The sequence below is a fragment of the Dromiciops gliroides genome, chromosome 3 (genome assembly GCF_019393635.1).
Source record: "Dromiciops gliroides isolate mDroGli1 chromosome 3, mDroGli1.pri, whole genome shotgun sequence".
Taxonomy (NCBI): domain Eukaryota; kingdom Metazoa; phylum Chordata; class Mammalia; order Microbiotheria; family Microbiotheriidae; genus Dromiciops; species Dromiciops gliroides.
This window is the reverse complement of record NC_057863.1, coordinates 212,644,577-212,668,388: the sequence shown is the minus strand read 5'-3', so window position 1 is coordinate 212,668,388 and position 23,812 is coordinate 212,644,577. Positions and strand designations below refer to the sequence as shown.

General features: G+C 33.5%; 1 protein-coding gene and 1 pseudogene across 10 annotated transcripts in view; one reads left to right on the top strand and one right to left on the bottom strand.

Annotated features, from left to right (window-relative positions):
• EPHA6 (EPH receptor A6) overlaps window positions 1-23,812 on the bottom strand; it is a 1,203,504-nt gene that overhangs the window by 603,682 nt on the left and 576,010 nt on the right. The window lies entirely within an intron of this gene.
• LOC122745987 lies at window positions 17,594-18,289 on the top strand (annotated as a pseudogene).

The following is a 23,812-nucleotide window of genomic DNA, read 5'->3' as shown; positions in this document are numbered from 1 at the left end:
TTTTTCTTTTTGGCCTTTCCTCTTGATTTAGGATATCAAATTGTATTACTTTGTCAACAGTATTGGTAAAAAAAAATGCCTTGGGTCTATTTCCCCCCCTAATACTGCAGATAACATGACAGTCATTAAAAAAATACCTGTGAAGTAGAAATTTCTTGTTGGATGAAAGAACTAAAGAAAAGGAAAATGTATTTTCAAGGGTGCTGAAAAATTTAAAAAAAGACTCATTAATTCAATTTGTCAGAGTTGGACTGCAAGGCCTTAAAATGAGAGTTCTTTGAGATAAGCTATGCCTATTTACAGTGTATATGAAAGTACATCAATTATATTTCAACATGCAGCTAAATAGCAAAACCCAAGACACAAATGCTTGCTTAAATCCATGATCACAGGTAGCTTTTCTTGGCGACTTTCCCTCTTCCTGATTACTGATTTCATCATCTGAAAAACATTCTAAAGCCCCTGAAAAATAAACACTCACCAAGAAAGTAAATAGATACGGGGGTAGTTATAAAATTTAATAGTGCATAGCTTGATTCAAAGCTCAAACATCTCTTGAATGAAATTAAAATTCCCTCATGAACACTTAAAAGTATTTACAAATATGTTAAAGTAATTTACCAGTTATCAGCAAATAGGCACATTGTGTTTGTGTTGACACTTCTGTTCTCAACCTAGAGGTTTCTCTATTTAAAGTGATGCTTGAGTCTTCATCAGGATTTATTAACATATCAAAACAGATAATTCAGGCTGGTAGAGTGAAAATATTATTGTCCATATTTACATTTTAATAATATTCCTAGATACCTTAATTTCACCTAAGGATGGTGTTTTATATGTTTGCAAACTGCTTTACATAGGTTATCTCCTATGATCCTCACAATAATTCTGAAAGGTAGGTGTTATTACTGTGCCTTTTTATAGATGTGGAAAGTGAAGCTGAGAGATAAAGTCACTTGCCCAGGGTTACAGAACTACTAGGTATATTAGACAGTATTTGAATTGAGGTCACCTTGATTGTATTCTATACATTAGTGTTACCTTTTGGCTACCTATAAAAATACATAAATGTAAATATTAAAATTGCACTGGAGATCAGTCAGTAACTCTACTAATTAACTAATTGTAGTATGATATGCATGTCTATGAATTTGCAGATACTTACAATTAGAATGCTTTATATTGGTCTACTTATGAACATTAGGAAGGAGTTAAATTCATAAACTCTTTTTGATGAAATTATTTTAAAGACACTCATATGTAGGAGCAGAATATTTAAACTATTGATCAAAGAATATATTAGACCCCAAGCCTCTCTAACATGTCAGGATGAGGCCATGTTTATGTCTGCCTGCTGACTGACTAAGCAAAGATAATGAGGAGTCAAGGATAACTCTTAGGTTGTATCTTAGGTAATAGGTAGATGGTGGTACCCTAGACAATAAAAGGGAAGTGGGGGGGGCATTTCTTTTGGTCCTGAATTTTCTGAAATTAATTTGAAATTTATATCTAAAATTAAAACCTAAGCCTCACTATTTTTGACTATGCAGAAAGTTTTTAAATAATTTTCAAGTTTTCTATTCATTTTAAGAAAGAGGTAAACTGCTAGAAATGTATCCATGTATACATATTGACCATACTTTTGAGATTTTTCAGTTGTCACATAATTTGTACAAGGACAAAACTATGTTAATGGGAAGAAAGCTATGATCTTGAAATAGAAATAAGCATTACTTCCTATCTCAAGGTCTTCAAAATTCCTTAAAACAATTTCTGTCAGAGAATTGGGTTCTTGTCTGAATTCTATCATCAGATTCTTTTGACATTGGGCAAGTTCCTTCACTCCTCTGGACCTAACTTTCCTCACGCATTAAATGATGGGGCCTCAGAAAATTAATTTAACTTTAAAAAATTTGGAATGGCAAAAAATTAAAAATATATATATTTTTATCCTCTGAATAACCCTTCTTCATATCTAAAAGCCTAACACTCTTTTTTAAAAAAATTAATAAAGTATTTTATTTTTTTCCCATTACATGTAAATATAGTTCTCAACTTTTGTTTATACAAGCTTTCCAATTTCAGATTTCTCTCCCTCCCTCCCCCCTCCCCTAGACAGCAGGCAATCCGATATAGGTTATATATAAATAAATATATATGTACATACATATATACACATATACATATATATACACACACATAATAACATTAAACATATTTCTGCATTAGTCATATTACAAGAGAAAAATCAGAGCAATGACGAAAAACCTCAAAATAGAAAAACATCAGCACCAAAAACAAAAGAACTAGCATGGTTCATTCAGCATCTATTCCACAGGTCTTTTTTTCTTTTTTTTTTCCTGGATTTGGAGATCATCTTCCATCATGAGTTCCCTGGAACTCTTCTGTACCATTGCATTGGTGAGAAGAATATAGTCCATCACAGTAGATCAACACCCAATGCCGATGACACTGTGTACAATGTTCCTCTGGCTCTGCTCATCTCACCCATCATCAGCCCATGCAAGACCCTCCAAAGCCTAACAGTCTTAACAAAAATCTTGAAAACATTTGGATTCTATCTTTTAGACTCACTATCTATGTAACCAAAGCAAGCTATTTAAACTCTCAGGCTCAGTTTCCTCATTTATAAATGGGATGGAACAGTATCAATAATACCTATCTCACAATCCAAATTAAATTCAACTAGGGAGTGGAACCAAGTTAGGGCATAGTGAAGTCTGGGACTTGCCTGAGCTCTCCCAAATTCCCCTCCAAACAACATTACAATAATACCTTAAAATGAATTCTGAAGTGGCATAACCAAATAAAGGAGAGAGTTAAATGATTTTCCATCCCAAGACAACTTAGGTCAGCAGGAAAAGTCTGTCTCACTGGGTTGAGAGTGGAGCACAGTCTAGCTCAGGTAGCACCAGTACATGCCAGCAGCAGGCCTTGGGGGTAACTGGAAAAGCTATAGTAGTAGCTGTAGGAGCTCTCAGTCCACAGATTGTAAGGAGGCATGAAAACTGGTCAGAAGGAAATTTTAAGGGACTCTCTCCTGATACTGGAAGCAGGACTCTGTTGCATGGCAAAAATACATGACTGTGGGTTGTACACCCAAAGTGAGAAAGAACACTAGCAGGAATCTAGAAACAGTTTCTTGGCAGAAAAAAAGTGCTTATTTTTGCTTATAGACCAGAGCACAGGTCAGAAGAGCAGTGAACATAAGTCTCCTTGCATTATACCACTTTGGAAGAGTTGAAAACTTAGTATCCTAGAACCAGCTCTGCAAGCACCAACATGAAAAACCTGAAGCTTGGGACAGTACCCCCTACAACCCTAGCAAAACCCAATTTTAATACAAAGTTTACAAAAATATGAAGTTGGGGCAGCTAGGTGGCACAGTGGATAGAGCACTGGCCCTGGAGTCAGGAGGACCTGAGTTCAAATCCGGCCTCAGACACTTAATATTTACTAGCTGTGTGACCCTGGGCAAGTCACTTAATCCCCATTGCCTCACCTCTCAAAAAATAAAGTTAAAAGTCAAGAAATATAATGGAAAAATGAGGAAACAACAAAAAAGGAACTTGGCCATGGAAAATTACTATTGAGACAGGAAAAAACAAAACACATGCTCAACAGACAAAATGTCAAAACACCTACATACAAAGACTCAAAAGAAAATGCGAAATGTCTTAGGCCATGAAAAAGCTGAAAAAAGAAAAGGATTTTAAAAGTCAAATAAGAGAGGTAAAGGAAAAAATTGGAAATAAAACAAGAGTGACGCAAGAGAATCATGAAAAAAGACTCAACATTTTGGTAAAATAGACACAAAAATACTGAAGAAAATAAGATCTTAAAAAAAAAGAATAGGCCAATTGGTAAAAGAGGCACAAAATTCCACTAAAGAAAACTCCTTAAAAAGCATAATGAGCCAAATGGAAAAAGAGGTACAAAATTCCCTGGAAAAAATACCTCTTTGTAAAATAGAATTGGCCATTGAAAAAGGGAAGTACAAAACTCAATGAAGAAAATAATTCTTTAAAAATTAGAAGTGGGAAAGTGGAAGCTAATGATGCCATCAGGCATCAAAAGACAATAAAACAAAATAAAACGTATGAAAAAAAGAAGAGGTTAATTATTGTATTGGAAAAACAACTGACCTAGAAAATAGACTTAGGAGAGATATTTTAAGAATTATTGGACTATATGAAAGCCACGATAAAAAAAAAAAGAGCCTAGACATCATATTTCAACAAATCATTAAGGAAAAGTAGTCTCATATCCTAGAAACAGAAATTAAAATAAAAATTGAAAAAATTTACTGATCACTTCCTGAAAGATACCAAAAAGAAAACTCCCAGGTATATTATAGCCAGATTCCAGAACTTCCAGTTCAGAGAGATAATATTGCAAGCAGCCAGAAAGAAACAATTCAAATAAAACAGTCAGAAAAACACAAGATTTAGCAGATTCTACCTTAAAGTATTGAAGGCCTAGAATAGGATACTTCAGAAGGCAGTAGCTAGAATTACAACCATCACCTACACAACAAAAGTAAATATAATCTTTCAGAGAAATATGGATATTTAATCAAACAGAGTACTTTCAAGCATTCTTTTTTTTTTTTTTTTAGTGAGGCAATTGGGATTAAGTGACTTGCCCAGGGTCACATAGCTAGGAAGTGTTAAGTGTCTGAGGCTGGATTTGAACTCAGGTACTCCTGACTCCAGGGCTGGTGCTCTATCCACTGCACCACCTAGTTGCCCCCTCAAGCGTTCTTGATAAAAACATCAACACTGAAGAGAAAATGTGACTTTCTTTTTTTTTTTTTTTTACATATAAGGTATTTTATTTCTTCTGCTACATGTAAAGATAGTTCTCAACTTTTGTTTATAGAAGCTTTACAATTTCAGATTTTTCTCCCTCCCTCCCCTCCCTCCCCCCTCCCCTAGACAGCAGGTAATCTGATATAGGTTATATCTATATATCTATATACATATACATATATATAGATATAGATATAGATATACATAATAACATTAATCCTATTTCTGCATTAGTCCTGTTATAAGAGAAAAAATCATAGCAATGATGAAAAACCTCAAAATAGAAAAAAACAACAACAGCACCAAAAACAAAAGAAATAGTATGGTTCATTCAGCATCTATACTCCACAGTTCTTTTTTTTTTTCTTGGATTTGGAGGTCCTCTTCTATCATGAGTTCCCTGGAACTCTTCTGTACCATTGCATTGATGAGAAGAATATAGTCTATCACAGTAGATCAACACTCAATGTTGATGATACTGTGTACAATGTTCTTCTGGTTCTGCTCATCTCACTCATCATCAGCTCATGCAAGACCCTCCAGGTTTCTCTGAACTCCTCCTGCTCATCATTTCTTACAGCACAATAGTATTCCATTGTATTCATATACCACAACTTGTGCAGCCATTCCCCAATTGATGGGCATCCCCTCAACTTCCAATTCCTTGCTACCATGTAAAGAGCAGCTATAAATATTTTTGTACATGTGGGTCCCTTTCCCCTTTCCATGATTTCTTTGGGAAAAAGACCTAAAAGTGGTATTGCTGGGTCAAAGGGTATGCACAGATTTATCGCCCTTTGGGCATAATTCCAAATTGCTCTCCAGAATGGTTGGATCAGTTCATAGCTCCACCAACAATGAATTAGTGTTCCAATTTTCCCACAGCTTCTGCAACAGAAAATGTGACTTTCAAATAAAAGACTCAATAGAAACACAAAAAAGTAAATATGAAAGACAAATCATAAGGGATTCAATAAGATTAAATTGTGTACATTCCTACATGGGAAGATGAAACTTGCAATTCCTAAGAATTTTCTCATTTTAGGGCTGTTAGGAGTATACATACACAGGGGGAATGGTTGTGAGTTAACTATGATGGGATGAATTTATTTTTTTTAAATGAAGGTATAAGAAAGAGGGTCGCCCTGGGAAAAGGGAGAAGGGAGAGGGAGAAGGGGTAAATTATTTCACATAAAATGGGTACAAAAGAGTTTTATCATTGGAAGGGAAACTGGGGGTAGGAGTGGACAACACTTGAACCTTACTCTTATCAATGTTGACTGAAAGAAGGAATAAAATATACTCTGAGTTGGATATAGAACTCTATCTTATTCTGCAAGGAAGTAGGAGGGGATAGGGAAAAGAAAAAGAGAAGGAGGGACAGATAGAAGGGAGGGTGGATCTGAAGAGGCAGTGGTAAAAAGAAAAACACTTTTTAAGAAAGGACAGGGTGAAAAGAGAGAGAGAGAGGATAACGGATAACCTGGGTGTGTGTGGCGGCCGGGGCGGGGGGGGGGACGGGACAGGAGGAATGAAAATACATTGTTCATAATCATAACTACAAATGTAAATATGAAAAAGAAATCATAAGGGATTCAATAAGGTTAAATTGTGTACATTCATACATGGGAAGATAGAACTTGTATATTGTGAAAAAAAATAAGCTGTTCTGAAAAAGTCTAGTAGAAAAGCAGCAAAATAACCTAAAATAATAGATTATTTGTGGAGCTCGGTTTCTTCATTACAAACTCCAAGTTCTCCCAGAGAGGCAAAGGACAATTCCTGACCTCAAGGATACTATAATATAATGTGGGAGACAGCATGCCTGTGTGTGTATATACAGAATGGATGTATGTTCATACATACAGAGAGAGAGAGAGAGAGAAAGAGACAGAGAGAGACAGAGTCTGGAAATATAAGAGAGGTTAAAAATAGTCCTATAGTATTTCAGAGGAAGGCAAGATGTCTGATGAAAGCACTATGAAGTTATGAAAAAGCAAAAATAAAACAACAAAAAATATTTAGGAATAGAAAAATTTGGGAAAAGATAGCTAGAAAAGAACTTAGAAATCAGTAAGCCCAATCCACTTATTTTCTAACAAACACCCCCCCCCAGAAACAAACAAACAAGCAAACAAAAAAACAACCCTAAACTGAAAGCTAGAGAGCTAAGGAGATTTACCTATGTGGCAGAATCAAGATTTGAACTCAGTTCTTCTAACTTCAGAGACAAAAAACACCTTGTTCTTTCTTGAAAAAATCCCCTCAAAAAGAAGGAAAAAAAAAAGGCCCCAAAATAGAAGCTATCATCCAATAAATGTGTAATGACCAAAATGATCACTTGTATCTCTCCATGAAGTTGACTTAAAGAAAATGAATGATGGTCTTGTTAAGGAGATACATGATTTACAACTTCTCCTGGTCTTTAAGGTCACATTCACTTAAAGACCAATTGTTCATCCTGGCACTTGCTGCCATGAGAACAGTTGACGGGAACTCTAATATCTAGTCAGTAATGATATAGATATATGTACTTCCTTCCCCTCCTATCCACAATGCAGGGACCCAAACTCTCAAGCATCTTTCAATTTACTTTTTTTATTTTTATGCTCAAAGATCTATTCTAGGAAGAAAGTCACCTTCATCTCTTTCTGGACCTATTCCCCCAAAGGCACATGTAGCAAACACCCATGATGCCAACTGGAATGGTCTTTATTTGGGCATTCCTACAATTCCTATTTCCTGAGTCTGGTGTTAAGGTTAAAATAAAGTAGCTTTATAATGTCTTTTCTAATCAACATCTGACCATTTAGTCCAAGATAGTAATTAACTTCCTAGCTAATTTGTCACACTTAATTTGAAATCAGGCACACCATCCTGTTAAGGACTATGGTCATGATGTTTGTGTCTGGTTGAAGGAATAGTAGCCACTGGCAGCCTCCATTTATCACTTTTCATTTAAATTCCTCTGCCAATGATTTTAGCTCCTAACAGCTCTGACTGGCATTTATGGATTTCAAAATCAAAGTGAAAATAAGCTACAGTTAAGAACTCAACAGAGCAGATCAATAGAAAACTATTTTATAACTGAATGTCCTGCCGCTAAATCCCAGGGACCAGGCCAAAAGTGCTTAATGCTAAAAGAAGTTTCTGTGGGAAGACAACACATATCCCAGTTTAATGATGGCCTATAAATCACGATCACAACTGTTCATCTTTTTCTGGGGCCATGTAAAATACTTTCTAAATGGAAGCTATGTTTCACTGACCCTGCCCCCTCAATACAATGTAAGAAAGAATAAACATCACCCTCCTTCATGTGTCATCTTCTCCACGGGGCTCTACAGTTGTACATGTGTCCTTTTGAAGATGGGATGGGGAACAGAGATAAGATAGAAACTAGACCTGGTATTTCATTGAAATGGGGAATTCTTAGCTCAGAAAATGCTTTCTACCAATGCAGATTAGCACCTTCTCTGTAACTTATTAAAGGGTTGCTTAGTGTAGTTGTGTCAGACTCAAATAAAAGTGGGGTGGGGCACTGAATTACAATAAGTATTCCTGTGGGCTGCATATTGACTTAGAAAGTCACACGTTTATCCATTAAAAAAATCATCAGCACATAGGAACAACATTTTAATACAGTTTGGGCCACACTGGGGAGCATTGTGCCCCACATGCAGCTCATGGACTGCGTGTTTAACACCTATAGATTAGAAAATGGATGGGTTAAAAGTGACTTGCTCAGGGTTACACAGGCACTACATGTCAGAGGCAGAACTTAAAACCCACATCCTCCTGCTTCTGAGACAAAGTTTGTATTAATTCTCTATATGTGATGCTGCCACTAAATTTGAATATTCAAAATTTCATAAAACATTATTTGGTATTTGTGGAAAAAAACAACTAACATAGTCAGAAGATTGGAACTGAAATGTCTGCTCTACCACTTACTAGCTGTGCTTATAGGTGTCATAAAACATTGGCTATGTGTGCTAAGCCATACTAGGGGGAAAATGACATTGTTCCCTTTGGATTAAAGTTTTTCTTCTTCTACTCCCCCTGACCTCCCCTTCTATTTAGCATAATAAGTTTATAAGTAGCCAATATAAAGTAATAATAACATGAAGGAAGATTGCAAAGGGGAACCTAGAAGTCATGTACTGATTGCTCCAAAGATCAGAAGGTGTAGAAAAAATAAAAAATTACATCCTGACACTGTCTGCTATATCAGGGGACTCCATCTAGGCTTTGTTGTCAGGACCTTTTGGTCCTATAACAGATAAACCTCAGATAAGCTCCAGACATCCACAGTAAGACCAACAGAACACCAACTGGAACTGACAACTTTGAGTAGATCTGAATATGTTAATGAGATAACTTCATGGTGCCACAGATAAGAGCACAGTTGATAAATTTCTAGTAATGAATTTATGGGAGGACAGAGACAAGGGTTTCATGGGACAGGTACACATGAATGGGTAGCTGTATGTTTAGGTGGAGGTGACTTCAAAAAGGATGAGTCCACACAAGCTTTTGAATCTAAATTTTCCCCCATTAGGTTCCAAGATCTTTGCGAGCAGGATTTGTTTCATGCTTATTTCTCTGTCACCAGTCTTTAGTGGAGGCCATTGCACTTAGTAACTATTTAAGGAATGTTTGTTGCATTGAAAAATTAATTTGAACCTAGGAGTTTTAAAGCACCAATGTAAAATGACAGCATTATTTCTTGATTTTATATTTAGAAAAAAACTGAGGCACCGAGTTAAAGGATTCACACTAGAGCAGTAAAAATATGTTCATATTGATCCTGAATTACCCAGTTGTAAAGTAAATATTTCTTACTTTATTTCTGCTTTATAGAGCCACAGCATAGAGTGGTGTTTTCATCCAGAAAGGTGAAAGTGAAAATTTATTTTTTTCTGTTGCTCATTGTTATCTGACGCTAATGCTCTCTTTAAATAGAACTTTCTAGACCAAATAGCTTCCATAGCTTTCAGCTAAGGCAGGGTCCCAAGACCCTTTCATAGCTTCATATGAAGTTGACCAAATAGGTACATTTCAAGATTTTTCAGATGTGTATTCAGTCCCTTCCTCTTGAATTACAAATGGTGAAATGCATTAATATTTATAAATCTGGGGAGATATTTGAGGGTAGAAGTAGAAAAGAAGTAATACCGAACAAAATTTAAAAAAAAGGTCTTATTAATCAAGGTGGAGAGATGGCTAAAGATTGATCAAGTAATGATGTCCAAGTATAAGAATGTTGATCAACCATCTTCAAATTGTTGGAAACAATATAGACTCTGGAATCAGAAGTCCTAAGTTCAAATCCTGGTTCTGCTTATTAGCAGTATGACCTTTAGTTGAACTTCTCTGTGCCTCAGTTTCCTTATGTGTGAAAGGAGCATTATAATACATACAGAATTCACTTCATAGTGTTGTTTTCTGAGAAATAAATTAGATAGTATTGAATAAAGTCCTTTGTAAGCATCAATTACTTAGGTTTGATATGAGAAATAATATCCTATAGGTATGAGTTAAGTAACAAAATGGGCTCCCAAAAGATTTATGAAATTTTCTTTCTCAAAGTCATTTAAGTTAGGATTTTAAAAATATGGTGGTACAAGCCCTCTCTGAGAAGCTGGGAGTTAGACTATCTGACCTCTTGAGATCTTAGCAAGTCTATAAATATAGTCATCTATGTTTTGATATATATTGATATAATTTAGTGATGATACACATTGGCATAGTTAAGTTAATAAAAATATAGCTAGGGGAAAATTATTTTAGGAAATAACTTTGCATGTCAGTTACAGTTCAAATTTAAATATATAATTAAGTAGCATTTTTAAATAGATTTAATTGTTTCCATCTTGATACAAGTATCTCACATTTTGTATAATAGCTAAATAAATACAGCAGTTGAACATTTTAAATATTCAAAACTGTTCAGCACATTAAACATTTATTCTCATAAAAATAGCATGAGGAAACTACTCTCAATTTCTAGGAATCTCAAATGCAATTCATATTTACCACTAATCAGCATATTCATCTTTGCTAAAAGTGAAAAGGACTACAGACTTCCAAATTATGAGAAAAGATGTGAATGTCAAATACATTGGTCTAAGTACAATTCCAACTCAGGAACACACAATGTACAATTATCTAATACATACGCAAAATAATCTGGTAGTTTATAATTTAAAAATCACATACCACTCCCATGAATTTCCTAAATTCAAAGTTAATGTATACCCTAGAGGTATAGTGACCCAGAAACAAATTGGGAGAGGAATAAATTTCAAAAGGCCAAATTAGTAGGAGTGAAAGCTATATTTCTTATTCATATATTAGATACATTGAACCTCACAAATCATTATTATAGTATAGATGGTGACCTACGTGAGTTAATGAAGGTGTGTCTCCTTTTGTACAAGGCAAGTAGTTATGAAATATGGTGTAAATTGAAACAGTTTGGATGAGAATCTTGCTGCTTAAAAGAATTATAGGGAAGAATATTGTGTAAAAGAAATATTTCCTTTTAAAGTTAACAGTTTTTCCCATCTCCTCCCCATTTAATTTTATATTTTTAGTGTGTGTAAATCTACATGTTCCTATACTGGAGCTAGTTAAAGGAATTTATTAATACAGCTTTATAACAGGAATTGACTTCAGAAGTCATTCCATTCACCTCTCTACTTTTATATATTAGAAAATTGAGTCAAAAAGCACATAAATGACTTGTTCATAGTCAGTTAGTAAATATATTTGAGGTAGGATTCAAATTCAGGTCTTCCTAATACTAGTCCAATGCTTTATCTCCTATACCAAATATGTACAGATAAAAAATGCTTCCAACTTTGGTATTCTATGGTAAAAATATCTTCAGAGCAGAATACAAAAGAGTGATTTAAGTATAAATTGCATGATCAGGTTTCAAAAATATTTAAAGTAGAATCATTTTAAGAAAATAAAGTTTTTTCTTAAAGATAGGTAGAATGGCTTAAATTAGTTCTTCAAAGTGCTTTTGCTTATAGGCCAACAGGATTAAAGTATGACTACAAAACTGTGCTATTTCAAAAAATTGATGTGTGAAAATGTCAACACATTCATAATTTGTCATATTCAGTAATGTCTTTCCTTATATATATTATATACTAACTCTTGAGCTGGAAGTGAGTTTGGGGATGGTATAGGCCTTTGCTAGAGTTAGGAAGATTATCCATTTTCCTCTTTCCCTATTCCCTTAATTAATTTCACCTTTGCTGTGTATTTTATTCCTATTAATAAAACCTGATCTGTTTGTGGAAAAGAGGCTGTTAATCTCCTTTCTTATTGGCCTGGAAGAAATAACTTAAAAAGGCAGTTCAGAGGAGAGGAAACTTTGGACGTAGAGGTCCCTCATTATTTTCTGAACCTCAATATTACAGTGAGCCACCCAATTAACTCTCCCCAAATTAAATTGGCCCCTACACTCTAGAGTTAAAGGACTAGATTTAATGGAAATAATTGTTGTATGAGATCTCATGAATATAAAAACAGTTTTAAATCAATTATTACTTTTAAACATGCAAGAGTGGAGGACGATGATTGTCAGCTCCTTAAGTCTTTCTATATACCCCAAGTGCCAAATGAGTACTCAATAATATTTATTAAATGAACTAATGAATGATATAACTAGTCTTTAAACTCTTCAGCTTCCAAACCCAATAACAATATAAACCACAGATTAAAATAAATTCTGTGTAGATGAAGAATAAAAATTATATCTAGTATGATGAAAAACAAAACTAGCTGATTAATTTTCAAGTCCTTTAAAACCAAAGGCATTTAGTAGTTATATAAAAGATTTTATATCATTTAATAATGATCAAACTAGTCAGTCATCCTTGAACCCATGTTTATTATATTTTTATTCCTTAATAGTTTCTGTTTATTTGATCTTTAATTTCAAAGTAAAAGTCACTGTTGGGTATAATAAGTGGAACAACCTACTGAAAAAAAAATAAAAGGGATCCAGTGTTTAATTTTAACTACATATGAACCAGTCATCTGAGTCCATCAATTTGTTTCCTAGGCAGAGTTGAGTTAATAAAGTAAAAAGGACTTCCACCTTAAAAATAAAACAGTACATTAAAAACTAGCCAAACAACTTGTCAGCAAATTTCCAACCCAGAAAAGAGAGCCATATATCCCACAGTAATCATAGTTTATGCATAATGAGATAGTGTGTACTCATTTTCAATTCACTTGTATCTATGAACCTGGCTCATTTGTACCAGTTCTAAAGTATCTTACTAAAAGAATTGTTATTACTGCCATTCAATTCCTTTAGAAAATGCCATTAAAGCAAGTCAATTGCATACTGTTCATGTAGTGGTTGAAGGCAGATAGCCCCATTACAATCACATGTCTATTGTATAGAAGAAAATTATTTCACCTTCTTTCCAACTATCTCAAGGTACATAAATGAGTATTTTTTTCATAGAAAAGATTTAATAGTTCTCAGATTCTTCATGTTAGATTTAAGCTTATCCACATTTATCCAACAGCCTGTAGACCTTCTGAGGAGTTAGCATCATCTAATCTGGAATTGGACTAAAGATTATAAATTATCTAGGCTGTCATTCATTCATCAGATGAAAAAATTTAGGCCCCTGAAGTGAATTGTCTGAAAACACCGAGACTGTTGGTAAAAATACCAAGATTAAACCCCAAGCTTACCTAATTCAAAATCTGCTAATTCCCCACCCCCACACTTTATCATGATACTTCATTTTTGTTGAAAGAACATTTTTTTTTTGGTAAGGCAATTGGGGTTAAGTGACTTGCCCAGGGTCACACAGCTAGTAAGTGTTAAGTGTCTGAGGCTGGAGTTGAACTCAGGTACTCCTGAATCCAGGGCAGGTGCTCTATCCACTGTGCCACCTAGCCACTCCTGAAAGAACATTTTTAATCCTTATTTTTATATAAACTATTTTAGTATAAATTTCAGTCTCTCTGGCAAAGAATAGTCAGTGGGCTTCAGGTTTTTAGTATGAATGGGTTTGAATCAATCTGTAGTTAAGTGAAAGCACCGATATAAATCATAACTGATGATTCTGTATTCCTTATGCTTAAAAAACAAACAAACAATAACAACCCTGTTTATTATCCATTTGGGAAACAGGGCTCATTTTTCTCTTAGACAAAAACAATGACCAGCTAGAAATTAGAATAGCCCAACTACCAAAGGCAACTTTGATTAATTTGCTCTCATGATACAACCAGGGATCTGTTAGCAAATGTTTACCAACTGGTTCTCTTGGGAACTCCCTCCCACCAACCCCCTCCTCCCAAATGTAAGCATAATAAAAATATAAGTTTAATCTTTATTAACATTTTATCCCATTTCTAAAGTTTAGAAAATCAAGCACTAATTTGTACCCTTTGATGATTACTGAGATGTAAATGCTCACAATGAAAACTAATAATTGGCTTTCTCAGACAGCTTGAACCAATTGTAACACATTCTTGAAACTATGTACATCTTATCATGAAATGTTATATGGCCAAAAGTTGCTGGGAAGTGGCTACTTAAACATGCTTTGTCATCCCTGCCCCAATCCTTATACAGGCCTTTGTCGGATCACATAGCTAAGCAGGGTTTACTTGACTATTTTATTGCCCTTTGAGTCTACCTTCCAGAGAATAAAATAGTTTAACACAGACTAATAAATATATCCTTGTACTGTATTTTGGTTTTTCATTTGGTTGGACTAGAAAATTATTTATATTTGTATAAACATTAGACTTCTAAAAATTAGATGTTAGTGATGTTTTAAAGTAAATGGCTGCCAAATGCCTACCTTGTATTAAATGGTGTAAATTTACCTTGTGTAAATTTGCATTTAATTATGTTAGGTTTGTGATGGATACATTTTATATGTATTTGCTATCTCTTTATTAAAATGTAAACTTATTTTGAGTAAGATGTCTAAATGTCTAAATGTTTACCATTGTAGACATTTAGAAAACACATGTTGATTGAGTGATCAATTTTGGAAACTATTATAGGTTAACCTAATCTTTGAAAATAAATTGTCTTGGGGCAGCTAGATGGTGCAGTGGATAAAGCACCGGCCCTGGATTCAGGAGCACCTGAGTTCAAATCCAGCCTCAGACACTTGACACTTACTAGCTGTGTGACCCTGGGCAAGTCACTTAACCCTCATTGTCCCACAAAAAAGAAAGAAAATAAATTGTATTAAAATATAAATAATCTAAACAATACTGCACTTTCCATTAAAAATCCATGGATAGTAGTTGTAAAACAAAGCTGATTGCAGTGCTAACATGAATATATTGCCTTGTAGCCAAGTGTATTTTCAAGAACAATTTTAACCTTTTGTCCTCAGTCATCATAAGTTTCACAGACATCAGTATGAAGTACCATTTTTTTTGGTAAACAGAATGAGATCAGCAGAAGTTAAAGTAATTGTGGATGTTCATTCAGAAACTGTTGCAATTTGCACACATTATCCTTCATTATTTACTCTAGTTATGAGGACCAGAATGGCATTTGGCGTATCATTCTGAAAAGGGTCAAAACATAAAATAGATATCTAAAGTTTATAAAGATGTGGGCACCTTTAAGTATTTCTGAATTTATTTTCAACTTCATTTTAGTTGACTATTCAGTTCATCATGTGTCTGTAGAGCAAAAGAATGAAAACTGCCACCAAAATGCGAGCCCAAGGCAGATTCATATAGAATAGAAACTAAAGTGTAGTTTTAAGGGGTGTGGAGTCTAATAAAGAAGCTATATTTTAAGGAGCAAATGAATCGGCGCAACCTGTTCCTGACATAATTGCTTTAAAGACCCTCTAGCAAACATCAGCAGAATTGCTTTGTAATTTAGCATGTCCTTCACTCTGAACATGGTCCCTAAAGGTTTATGTGAAAGTCATGACATCTGCAAACACGATTTGTTTCAGATTGACTATCCATGATTAATGTTTTCTTTTACTGCCTATGACCTAAATGATTTCTCTTGCCAAGAGAGCTATAAGTATCTTCACTTTCCTTGTCAAATACTGGAGACATCAGAATTCTCCCCTCTTTTTGTGTTTTTCTTACTTGCCATTTAAATGAAACATCTTTTAGACCCATTTGAATAAACTTTAAGAAACATAAAGTTGGCAAATATCACCCTTAGGATTATGGAAGTTAGTTAATTGTTTTATTATAAAAGTTTCTAATTAATAGTAACACACTTTAGTCTATAATTCTAATTATATAACTAGAGTTGGAATAATCATGGAATGATTCACCTAGCTACCTCACAGCTAAGGGGTTATAAATAATATTTTGATGTATTCCTTAAAGTCAAAATGGACAGCATACAATTGAATAAAACTTAACATATTTTCCTAATAGTTCTTCAACCCTCTACTTAAAATATACAGATAGATAATAGATAGATAGATAGATAGACAGACAGAAAGATAGATAGATAGACAGAAAGATAGATAGTCAGATGTCAAAGACAAGAATAGAAAAGACTCTATATTATTGAAAAGTTATGCCTATAGAATGCAAGTTTTTCTATGTTCTACCAACCTGAAAATAGCAGTTCTTAATTTGAAAACTATGAACTTAAACACACACACATATATACATACATACTGTATTTCAATGGCTTCCTTTGCAATCCTTTGTATTTTATTTTATGCGTTTAAGACATTAATCTGAAAAGTGATCCATCGGTGTCAGTAGTCTGAATAAGGGGTTCCCAACCCAACACAATTTAGAAATCCCCACTGTAGAAGATTCATTTCAGGTGTGTTGATAGACTCTATATCTATAATCTAAGGTTAGCCTACCTTCATTTGGAGAAATTGATTACTAGAGGTCTTGGCCATTGGAAAATAAACTGGCTTTGGTCTCAGCAATTCATTACATATTCCACTAAGATTCTGAAAGGTTGTTGCTTGCTTTGTTGGTGTTATTCCTTGCAACCCCTGAATTTACTTAGTATTTATTTTACCCACAAATTAACCCACAAATGCTCCCTATGGAAGAACATAAGCTTCAGGATGGAAAAAAGTGCTTATGGTCACTCAGAGACCACAAGACAGAGATGTTACCACATCTTTTCTTAAATCATACCACCTTGGAAAAAACTGAAAAATGACAGCCAGACCTACCTTGGAAAACAACAGTGCAAAAACTTTGAGCTTGAGACAGTGATCCCTCCACTCCATAAAAAGAGTCCAGTAAAGTTGATCCAATAAATTGAATGGAAAAATAAGGAAAAAAAGAACCTAGCAATAGAAAGTTACTATGGTGACAGGAAAGATCAAAACACAAACTCATAAAATAGCAAAGTCAAACTAGTTAAATGCAAAGCTTCAAAGAAAAATGTGAATTGTTCTTTGGTCATCGAAGAGCTCAAATGAATTTTAAAAACCAAATAAGAGAGGAAGAAGAAAAATGGGGAAATGAAATTAGTGAAAAAATAAAATCATGTAAAAAGAATCATCAGCTTAGTAAGGAAGTAACAAAAAATCCTGGAGAAAATAACATCTTAAAAAACAGCACAGGCCACACAGAAAAAAAAAAAAGACAAAAAAAATTAACTGAAGGAAAACTCCTTAGAAAGAGAATTGGGGGAAGCCCAGCTTCCCATCCCTGGAGTAGGTACCTTGCCATGGTCTCTCGGGGTTATTAGTCCTGTGCCTGAGACAGATTCACAGTTGATTCAAATCCTTGTAATGCTTCCGTCTGTTTGTGACCTCCCAAGCAATTTCTCAAAAGTTATATTTTTGTTATGCTGTGCCCTCCCTTTTCAGTATCCTGCAATCCTGCCTGAAATTACTGTCAGATCACTTTCATTAAGTACAGTCCAGCAGACCCAGCTGAACACAGACCTAACTGCAAAAGGACACTGTGGAGAAGTCTGTATACTAAATGCAACAGAATGGGTTAAAGAAAATGCATCTACTTATATCAAAAAAGAACCCACGTCTTCAACCACCACCAACACAAATCCAGCTTATTCAGCAGATATCATGTTCACCTGACTTTGGATCTATAGCCATCATATTTACAACAAAAAGAAAAGAAAATATATTATGGAATAGGCAGAGGATCTCTCCCTCTCTGGGTTTAGCATGCCTGGGAAATCTGGCATTGAGTTGAAGGTTCACAAAGTACTTACGAAGAGTTCTGGGCAAGACTCTGGAGATTAGCATGGAAGAGAATTTTAATTCGCCATCAAGAAGACATAACTTTTGATGGCACACATGATAAATTGCAAAAACAAAGAAAGTTTTTTTAATTTTGAAGAAAAAAATTTTTATGCAAGTGGAAACAGAGGCAACCACATGGATTTGGGTCAGCTTTATCAGTTTTTAAGTGCCAGGAGATGTGCTGATGTTTTTCAGATTTACTTTGGAATAGGATGGTAGTTGAATAAAGTACACATAGATTTTTTTGACAAAAAACCCCCAAAAAACATAATTGGGCAAATGGAAAAAGCTCACTGAAGACAATTTTGGCTTAAAATGGGAATTGGCCAAGTGGAAACTAATGACTTGATGAAATACCTACCAAGAAACAATAAAATCAAATCAAAAGAATGAAAGAAATAGAAAATGTGCAATATCTTATTAGAAAAACAACTGAAATGAAAAAGAGAGGAGAGAGAATAAGAATTATTGGACTACCTGATCAAAAAGAGAGCCTAGGTATCATATTTCAAGAAATTATCGAGTAAAACTACCCTGATATCCTATAACCAAAGGATAAAAAATAATTTTAAAGAATCCATCAATCATCTCCTGAAAAAAGATCCCCAAATGAAATCTTCCAGAAATATTACAGTCAAATGTCAGAGCTTATGGGTTGAGGAAAAAATATGGCAAGCAGGCAGAAAGAAATAATTCAAATATCATAGAGCCACAGTCAGGATAACATGAGACTTAGCAACTTTTACATTAAAGGATTGGAGGAGACCTTAGAATGTAATATTTTGGAGGGCAAAGGAGCTATTAATACAGCCAAGAATCACCTACTCAACAAAACGTGGCATACTCAGTTTATAATCTCAAATAGTAATCAGATTATAACTCAGTTTACAATCCTTCAGAGGAAAACATTTAATGACATTTAATGAAATAAAGTACTTTCAAGCATTCCTGATGAAAAGACCAGAGCTGAATAGAAAATTAGACTTTCAAATATAAGGCTCAAAAAAAGAATAAAAAGGTAAACAGAAAAGAGAACTAATACAGGATTCAATATGGTTAAAAGATATACATTCCTACATGGAAAGATGATACTTGTAACTCCTAAGAACTTTTTCATTATTAAAGCAGTTAAAAGGAGTATACATAGACAGAAGGCATGGATGTGAGTTGAATATGATGGAATAATGTACAAAATTATAATTAAGGGGTAATAAAAATAGATGAATTGGGAGAAGGGGGAAGAGTGAGGTAGAATAAGATGTTTTCTCTGATAAAAGGAGCACAAAAGAGCTTTTACAGTGGAGAGTTGATGGGCAAAGTTTGAACCTTACTTTCATCAGAATTGGCAGAGGAGGAATAACAAATACTCTTAATTGGGTGTAACAAACTATGTTTGCCTCCAAGGAAGGAGGGGAGGAGGGACAAGAGAAAGAGAGGGGAAACTGAAGGAAGGGAGGATGGATTGGGGAGACAGTGGTCAAAAATCAAAACAATTTTGAGGAAGGAAAGGGAGAAAGGAATGAGAGAAACAGAGAGATTGTGTGTGTGTGTGTGTGTGTGTGTGTGTGTGTGTGTGTGAGTGAGAGAGAGAGAGAGAGCGCACAGGATGGAAGGAAATACACAGTAATCCACAGTAATCATAATGGTGAATGTGAGTGGGATGAACTTACCCATAAAAAAGAAATAGATATCAGAGTGGATTAAAAACAATATTTTTACAAAATATTGTTTATAAGAAGCACATTGGATGCAGAGAGACACGAACATAATTAAAATAAGTGGCTGTTGCAGAATCTATTATGTTTTAGCTGAAGTAAAAAAGAAATAAAGGTAGCAATAATTATCTCAGAAAAGCAAATGAAATAATGTATCTAATTAAAAGAGATAGACAGGGAAAGAATATTTTACTAAAAGGTATCATAAGAGGGCAGCTAGGTGGCACAGTGGATAAAGCACTGGCCCTGAATTCAGGAGAACTTGAATTCAAATCTGGCCTCAGACACTTGACACTTACTAGCTGTGTGACCCTGAGCAAGTAAGTCACTTAACCCTAATTGCCCCATCAATGCTAAACAAATCTATATCTCTATCTATTCATTCACCTATCTATTAAATGGTATAGCATCCAAATTCTTAAAGTAAAATTTAAATGAGTTACAGAAGGAAATTGAGAGTAAAACTATATTAATGGGAAACCTCAACATTCCCCTTGCAGAACTAGATAAATCTAACCAAAAATAAATTTAAAAATATAAGGAGATGAATATAATTTTATAAAAGTTAGATATGAAAGACCTCTATAGAAAACTGAATAGAAATAGAAAGGAATATGCCTTTTTCTCAGTGGCTTGTAACCTCTATAAAAATTGACCAGATCTTAGGGTATTAAAAGGTCACAACCAAAGGCAGAAAAAGTAAAATATCAAATGCATGCTTTTCAGATGATAAGGCAATAAAATAATATTTAATAAAGGTCTGTGGCAATAGTGGTTGAAAATTCTTTGGAAAGTAAATAGTTCAACCCTAAAAAAATGAGTGGGCCAACGAACAAATTATATAAACAATAAATAATTTCATTAAACAGAACGACAACAATGGGACAACATGCCAAAATTTATTAAGATACAGTCAAAGCAGTACTTGTGGAAATTTATATATCTAACTGTTTAAAGCAATAAAATAAAGAAAAGATCAATGAATTGAGCATGTAACCAAAAAAATGGAAAATGAAAAATCCTCAATTAAACATCAAATTTATAATCCTGGAAATAAAAGGAGAGATTAATAAAATTGAAAGTAAGAAAACTATTAAATCAAAAAATAATACTAGAAACTTTTTTATTTTAAAAAACAATAAAATAGATAAAACATTTAATTTGATAAAAAAAGAAAAAAAAGCAAAGCAAATTATCAGCATCAAAAATGAGAAAGGTGAATTAACCATCTATGAAGAGGAAATGAAAGCAATTATTAGGAGCTATTTTGCCCAATTATATGCCAATAAATTCGACAATCTAAATGAAAGGGATGATTATTTGCAAAAATATAAATTTCCCTGATTAGAAGAAAAAATAACCTTATTTTAAGAAAAAGAAATTGAACAAGCCATCAATGAACCCCCAAAGGAAAAAATCCCTAGGACCAGATGAATTCAAGAGTGAATTCTACCAAATAGTTAAGGAACAATTATTTCCAATGCTATGTAAACTATTTGGGAAAATAGGCAAAGAAGGAGTCCTACCAAATTCCTTTTATGTCTCAAATATGATGATTATACATAAATATAGGAAGAAGAAAAATGGAAAGAAAACTATAGACCAATTTTCCTAAGGAACATTGATGCAAATAATTAAATAAAACACTAGCAAGGAGATTACAGCAATATATCACAAGAATCCTACAGTATTACCAGGTGGTATTTATACTGGGAATGCAGGACTATTTCAATATATTTTTTTAAATCAGCATAATTGAACATATCAAAACAAAACCAACAGAAATCATAAGGTTATCTCACATGCAGAAAAAAAACCCTTTTTGACAAAATACATTACTCCTTCCTATTAAAAACTCTAGAAAGTATTGGAATAAATGCAATTTTCTTTAAAATGATGAATAAAATTTACATAAAACCAATAACAAGTATTATCTGTAATGGTGAGAAGCTAGAAATTTTCTTAGTTCAGGAGTGAAGCAAGGCTGTCCATTATCACCACTATTATTCAATATTTTACTAGACATGCCAGCTATATCAATAAAAAAAGAAAAAGAAATGAAGGAATTAGAATAGGCTATGAGGAAATAAAACTATCACTCCATGTAGATGATATGAAGTATATTTGGAGAATCCCATAGAAACAATTAAAAAACTAGTTGAAATAATGAACAGCTTTAGCACAATTGCAGGAAAAAAAAAACCTGCGCAAATTATCATAATGTTTATATATTACCCAAAAAGTCCAGCAGCAAGATACATAAAGAGAAATTTCATTTAAAATAAATGTAAACAATATAAAATATTTGGAAGTCAACCTACCAAGAAAAACCCAGAAAATACATGAAGACAATTACAAAACACTTCATACAAATAAAGTCAGATCTAAGAAACTGGAAAAATATTAATTGCTTAAGGATAGGCTGAGATAAAGTAATAAAAATAACTAATATACCTAAATTAATATAGTTACTTATCTATGCATTAAATAAACTACAAAATTATTATTTTACAGAGCTATAAAAATATTAACAAAATTCATCTGGAAAAACAGAAGGTCAACAATATTAAGGGAATTAATGAAAAAGAAAGTGGAGGCAGATCATCTAGCTGTATCAGATCTCAAACTGTATTATAAAGTGTTAATCATCAAAAAAATCTAGTACTGGCTAAGAAATAGAGTGGTAGATAAGTGAAATAAATTAGGTTGAAAATATACAACAAGAAATAGTAATCTTGTGTTTGATAAATACAAACATCCAGACCTGTGTGACAAGAACTCATTAATTGACAGAAATGTATGGGAAAACTAGAACAGTTTGGCAGAAACTAGGTATACCAACATCTCCTGTCATATACTAAGATAATGTAAAAATAGGCACATGATTCAGACACAAAAGGTGAGACCAGAGGCAAATTGAAGGAGCATGGAATAGTTTACCTATCAGAGTTATAGATAAAGAAAGAATTTATGACCCAATGAGACATAGAGAGAATCATGGGGCATAAAATGGATAAGTTTCTTTATTGGTTTGATTGACACTTTGCACAGTGCTTGGAATATAGTAATCAATGTTATTTTTATTCATCTCTTCATTCATTTCTTTATTTTTTCCCATATATACGATAGGGTGATGTGAATTCTTTTTTTTTTCTTTCAAAATTTAACATTAAAGTTAGAATGCTCTTCAGAATTGAACCTAGACAAAACAGTGTCTTTTGTGAAGTTTATCTTTGTTACCCTACTACCTTCCCTTTCAGTTCACTTAACATTCAATATAACACTTAATACCAGCTTCTTGTTTCTTTTCTGAACCATCAACTAGAATTTATTAATTGCCTTCTATAAGTAAGGGGCAAAAAGGATAGAACATTCATGAAGATGGAGCAATAGGTGAAATTACATACATAAGGACATGAGATTTCAAGAGATATTTTGGTGTGGAGAGTCTTTCCTTGATCCTTAGACCCTATGAGACTCATAAAAGCTAAGATAAATAAGTATACTTAAATATTTGCTGCAATGTATAAGTTGTATTCAGCGCTTCTTATATACTTCTAAAGCCAATTTTACATATACTTTTGTTTCAAAATTAGTTTTTATATCTAAAAATTTAAAAGGGTTCTATAAAATAATTGTTATTGATCTCCATCAAAGAGAACTTTATTAGGCTATTTCCTACTGATGTGATTATTACTCTTTTTATTATTAATACATTATATACTATGGCATTTACTTGCATTTTACATATCACCACATATTATACAAAATGCTTTTACTGTTTTGTCTTATGTAAACTTATTTTTATTTATTATGGTATTTCTTAGGAAATCATCACATAGACACATAAATTCCTGAAATTTTGAAAAATCAGCTTTAAAATCTATTTTCCCAGCCTTGTGTATTGAAATATAAGCATGATTTGGGATAGTCAAACAGTCTAGACACATGTTTGTCCTGTCAGGTTGTCCTAAATTACAGCATCATAGGATTACCAATGCAGGACTAGGTTGCATTAAAATTCTAT